Raw genomic sequence first — 6,000 nt, forward strand, 5'->3', positions numbered from 1 at the left:
GACCTGACCAATTAGTATCCATAGGTATGATCATAACTAAAGATCAATTTAAATTTTGGCGTATAGCAACCATAGTTTAATTAAGAATAAAACTAGTTAAAATGCGATCCCATGTCTCAAAACCACATAACTTGTATGTCATATCCAATGCTTCCTTTAACCTTTTTTTTTTTTTTTGAGAAATAGGTGAACCAAACCACATGAAAAAAATAATGAAAACTATGTTAGGTATGGGGGCTGGTTGGTTCCTAGCTGGTTCATCCACGATGACCTCTTAGGTCACTTAAATCCAAATTCGCTTATTTATAATTAGGTTGATCTTGTGTTGACCCGAAACCAAAAGATTGTGCTTGAACTAATTTATTCTAGGTGGGTTTCGACGTTTGGTAGTGCAAGTTAATTTTTACTATCCCTAATTAACACGTTACTATCCAACAAGGCTATACCAAACTGAAAGATCATCATAGTTCCTTTGTTTTTGTAAACATGCCTTTCATTCAAAAGTTTTGGATCAAACAAAAGCTTGTTCCTCCACAAAAAGGAACAAAACCAAGATTTTTAGGTAATACAAATTCGAAGTATATCAAGAAAAAGCTACGTAAAACTGCAAAAAGCCACGAGTGCTGCTATGGAACACCACTTAGCTATTCGGGGTTATGGTTTCTTACAATTTTAAATGATAATATTGAATTTTGTACTAAACTCACAAACTCGTATCTGTTTAGCCAAAAAAATCCTCTACTTCATAATTATATGAATTCACAGCACATGCAAATCAAGTATAAAAATTAATAAATAATTTCAGATGTAAATCAAGAATAAGATAATTTAAAGACAAATAATAAACCGCTGATGATATTTGATAATAATTTTCTCTTTTTTATGCGCACGAGGTATTTTAGAATTAATAGAAAAGATGTTTTCATCCAAAAAATTGGACAAGCAAAACTATTGGAGAATATTTTAAGATTTGAAATCATATCTTTTAAAATTATCAACATTTGTAGGAAGTCCAATGTATGAGTTTTGTTGTGAAGCTATAAACTATTCCTTTGAGGGGGGAGGTTGCAAACATATCACGATCATTGAGCAAATGATCAAGAGCAAATTGCACAAAGTTGTTTCCTCCATTTGGAGTCATTTGTTTACGTGGGCTTTGCTTGGGTGTGTCGTGTCCACCTTATACTCTCGATCTAAAGACCGCTGTATCTGCGTAAAACACCAAAAAAAGCTATCAGATAATACGGAAGTCATTCCGTTCAGAGGTGTATAACAAATTTACATGGAAACTGATAATGAATTATAAGCATCCAAAATTGCCAAAATCAGGTTATTGCAGTGCATAAGTTAAATTTCAAAAAAAAAATCAAAATTGCAAAAAGAAAGAACAGAGGGACAAAAAGTTAACATGAGGAGTGAAACAGTCAGTTGGCACGTGCGGCACAAGCCGAGGGTTTGTTCTCTCAAACAAGATTCACAGCTATCTTCACATTAGTTGTGTCACGCCCCGAATTTGGTTCATGACACGGCCGTGCTATTGCGAACCCTTGCCCACAATAACACGCAGCCACTTTAAAACTTTAAATCAATTATGAACAATTTCTTTCTTGAATGTTATCAAATGTTTCATCAATAAAAGATTGATTACAAAGCATCTAAAAATAGCAACATTTAATGTGTCATTTTCTTTTCCCCATAACCCTGAAGCATGTCACGCTCCTCGTTCCTAGCATCTCCTATTCATCTGTAAGAACATAAATAAATAGGTATGAGCTATAAAGCTCAGTAAGTAACCATGCATAATCTTATCTGATCAATCATAATATTTTCTCATACTAGTGCATTAATTTAAGAAACTAACGGTTGTAACAAAGTAAGCATTTCATATAACAAACCAGTCATATAAACTATGCATGTCCATTTATGCAACTTCATAAACATGGCTATGCATCATAAAACTTTTGTCATTATCCCATGAGTTGAAATCCGTGCTCATCATTATTTATGCTTTGAAATCCGTGCTCATCATTATTCATGCTTTGAAATCCGTGCTCATCATTATTCATGCTTTGAAATCCGTACTCATCATTATTCATGCTTTGAAATCCGTACTTATCATTATTCATACTTTGAAATTCGTGCTCTCAGATGATAGTGCAGCTATGGTCACTATTATTACCCGTGACAGGGCCATAATCTTTACCAACTATTCCCCGTTGGCAGGGTCTAAGTCAAGCTACTATAACCCGCTGGCGAGGACCGTATGCCGAGCTACTGTAACCCGCTGGCGAGGGCCATAATCTTTGCCAACTATTGTTCCCCGTTGACAGGGTCTAAACCAAGCTACTATAACCCGCTGGCGAGGGCCGTATGCCGAGCTACTGTAACCCGCTGGCGAGGGCCGTATGCCGAGCTACTGTAACCCGCTGGCGAGGGCCATAATCTTTGCCAACTATTGTTCCCCGTTGGCAGGGTCTAAACCAAGCTACTATAACCCGCTGGCGAGGGCCGTACATAGCGATCTGAGAGTTCTTAAAAACATATCATGCTTTTCATAAATCTTTTCTCATCGGTACATTGGAAAGTGAGTAATGGCATCATGCTGAATAAAATTCATGATCATGCTGAAAACTTTATTTTTCTTTCCATGCATCTTTCTACCTCATCATAATAATGTGTAAATAATATAATAATCATTATGGATGCTATTTATCCAAAATCATGCAATCATTTGCTAACACATGTTGGATCCTAATTTTGTGAAAATATAAATAATCATATACAATTTCATAATCAAATAGTCACAAGTATTTGATAAAACATAAGATTATATCCGGGTTACTTATATTTTCCACAATTTATATACACAATTCCAATTCTATAAATAATACTTTTTCACCATATAAAACGTGATACATGATCCATAATAAGATTAAGACATGTTACTTACTTTAATTTGCCCATCAAATGCCAATTCTTCAATACCTAGCAAGATCATTAAATTACATATCACTGACATATTTAATTTCTATTTATTTATAATCTTAAAGTCATTTACAACCCATCCCTAGGACTCAATTTCATTTTCGGGTCCATAGCCCAATTTAATTTCTGGTTCAGGCCCATGGCCCAATTCAATTTCTGGTTATGGTCTAATCTACTTCCTGGTTCGGATTTGATTAAATTCCTGATTCAGGTCTGGTTTACCTTCTGGTTCGGGTTTGACCCAATTGCTCTCTGGTTCAGGTCAGGGCCCATTTGCATTCAGGCCCAAAGTTTAATTGGTTTCTGGATCAGGCCCGTGGCCTGATTCAATTACTGGGCCCATTTGTATTCAGGCCCAGAAACACAATTAGTTAATTTATAATTAACCCTTATCAGTTCTAATTAATTTAAAAGGGAGCCTAGTCTCAAACTATATTCAATTTAGTTCCTATATTAAAATTTGAGCTCTTCAAGCCCAGTTAGTTTTAGTTTTAAGAACACTAGGCTTGAATCAGGGCCCAGCCCGGCTTCAGGCTTCTAAAGCCAAGTTTATTTGAAGCGCACTCCGGAATCAGGCCCATTTCGGAATCAGGCCCATTTCGGCCCACAGCCATTTTTTATTATTTTTTTTATTTCTCTAATTTTCTTTTTGTTCTAATCATTTATCCGGACAGGTCGGAATATGAGATGGAAAGGATAGAGTGATCAGAAGATTCACCTAGCTCCGGGAAGGGGCTGTGAGCGATGATGTCGAGCTGGGGTGCCTCCTCCTCCGGCGCCGCCGCTCTCAATCCAATTCCTTGTAGCAGGAGAAAGAGGGTAAGAGGCAGTGAAGGATGGTCGATGGAATCTCACAGAGGAGCCATGGCATTTATAGCCTCATCAGAAGGTAGGGGGAGGGAAAACGGCCACTGTTGAGTGGTTATAACCGCCTCAACAGCTTCCTTCCCGAAGCTCCCACTGTTGGACCTCCAGATGGGCCACCGACTACGATCCAGGTTGGCCCGTCTGGCCCAATAATTACAAGTTGTCTTGTCATTTAATTTAGTTTGACCTATTCAATGAATGAGTTATATGGGTCTGATCTAGCTACCTATTGAATAAACAAGTCGGATTTAGATTTAAAATTTTAACCCATTTAATAAACAGATCGGATTTAGATTGATGAATGTTTAATCCAACTCGCATCCAATTCGACCCATATCTGGCCCAACCTAACCCGATTGCCACTCTTAATGTAGTGTTATAACAAAATGCAGACGGCACCAAAAAAACAAAACGAGGAATGTGCAAGTCATTTCACCCGAAGTTTAATTAGCCAATCAAACGAACTGATATAGCTCATCAAAAAAGATGTCTTTAAATTTCAGTTTATTTTACTCGATTTTATGGTTACTTTTCTTTTCTCTATTACTCAACAAGCCGAATGCTTTCAAACTTCTAACTCTATCTCTTACTCTAACAATCCTTCTATAATTCATTACCATTTTAAAAAATAATGGTAGATAATTACAAGAACTACGAAAGTTGTTAAAAAAATAATGACAAAAAAAAAAAACATTTTAGAATAACACCCAGATGATAAGATACAAGTACAGTTATTTGTCCACTAAATCAGAAAACCAACGAGCATCATCATATGATTCACCCGAAAGTTTCGGAACAGACATCCTTAGGAAACTCCAATTTAGTGGACAAATAACCAAAAACAATAGAGATAATAGTATATGAAAGAATCCGAACACACCTTCCGGAAAAGAAACTTTTTTTTTTCTTTCTGAAAAGCATGAACTCAGCTAAAACGATGGTTGGAGTCCCAGCTATCTTAGCCATCTGATAGAACCCCACACTGCAAACAGGAAAACAACACTCAGAAAAATTGAAGAATAAATTAATGAGCATTAAAAACAATTTACAGTGGCAGTTCAGCATCAAAAATCACTGATGGTTTCTGCAGTTGTTTCAGCAATTACAGGCATAATTATACCTCTTACGTTTTCAGCTGATGTTAGACAGACCAGTGGAAAGAAATATGACAGCACCCAAGATGAACAGAGAAGAGTAAGGTGTGGATTTAGAGGGAGGGGAGGCAGGTAATAGTGAAAGAGCATTGAAGATGGCCATCAGAAACCAAGCAGTCCCATAGTGGATTAGTGACAGCGTCACTGGGAAATTGAATCCAACCTTGCCCATCACCTATCATAGAATGTACTGCATAAGCAAGCATTTTAATTTTTGCAGAAGAAGATAATTAACAGGAAGTACAGTTAGTGTAAAGATCCTAGCAACTGACTGAAGTGATAAGGAACAGAGCAACCAAGATATGTAGTACCAACCACTTTGTTTGCCATGATAATTCCAACAGCTGCTGTGAGATTAAATGTCATTGCTATTGCTACAACTGGACCACAGAATCTTAGCTGCTGGCATTCTACTCCTTGGGAAGTATGAAGGTCACTATGCAAAGAACTCCGCAGTTGTTCCAGTGCTCGAACGTGGCAGCAGCAGCCATGAAAGTGAGACACGAGTACCACACAAAACCATTTTAGTCTTCCCATGGAAAAATTTGTTGGGAAAAATTTAAATGCGCACGCGGCCCGAAATTTGGCCGCGTGCGCGTTTGAGAGAAGAAAAAAAAATAAAAGGGTAACGCCCAGCGGGCGTTACGCTTTGGAAACGGCCGCGGCCGCGGCCGCGTGCTCATTTAAAAACGAAAACGCCAACGGGCGTTTTCGTTCGCATTTAATGGACGCGTGCGCCCGTTGGCGCACGTTGCGCGGACGCGTCCGTGGAAGGCGCGGACGCGTCCGCCGAAAAGACCATATTACCCCCGATTAAATCCCTATATAAACTCCTCCATTTCATCTCTTTAGGAACACGAAAAATTTCAGAAAAATAGTGGAAAAATTCTGGAAAAATTCTTCTCCCTCTTAGCCACTTCCAAATTTTATTTTACATTTTTTTATTCAGTTTATTTAGTTCTTTTCATTCCGTTCTTTGCTGGATCTGCAAGTC

At 37.8% G+C, this 6,000-nt stretch overlaps 1 long non-coding RNA gene across 2 annotated transcripts; it reads right to left on the reverse strand.

The window, feature by feature from the left end:
- Window positions 1-161: 161 nt before the first annotated feature.
- On the reverse strand, window positions 162-5,547 carry LOC113462830 (uncharacterized). Of its 2 annotated transcripts, none has more exons than XR_015971239.1 (3): window positions 4,973-5,547; window positions 4,733-4,834; window positions 162-1,209 (listed from the first exon to the last, which is right to left on the reverse strand). It is a non-coding gene; the product is annotated as an uncharacterized LOC113462830 (long non-coding RNA). The 2 variants fall into 2 exon arrangements; XR_015971238.1 differs by having other exon boundaries at window positions 1,205-1,744.
- Between the last annotated feature and the right edge of the window lie 453 nt (window positions 5,548-6,000).

Source organism: Phoenix dactylifera, chromosome 11, assembly GCF_051530095.1.
Source record: "Phoenix dactylifera cultivar Ajwa chromosome 11, Ajwa_hap1_PhDact_Kaust_v1.1, whole genome shotgun sequence".
NCBI classification, from domain to species: domain Eukaryota; kingdom Viridiplantae; phylum Streptophyta; class Magnoliopsida; order Arecales; family Arecaceae; genus Phoenix; species Phoenix dactylifera.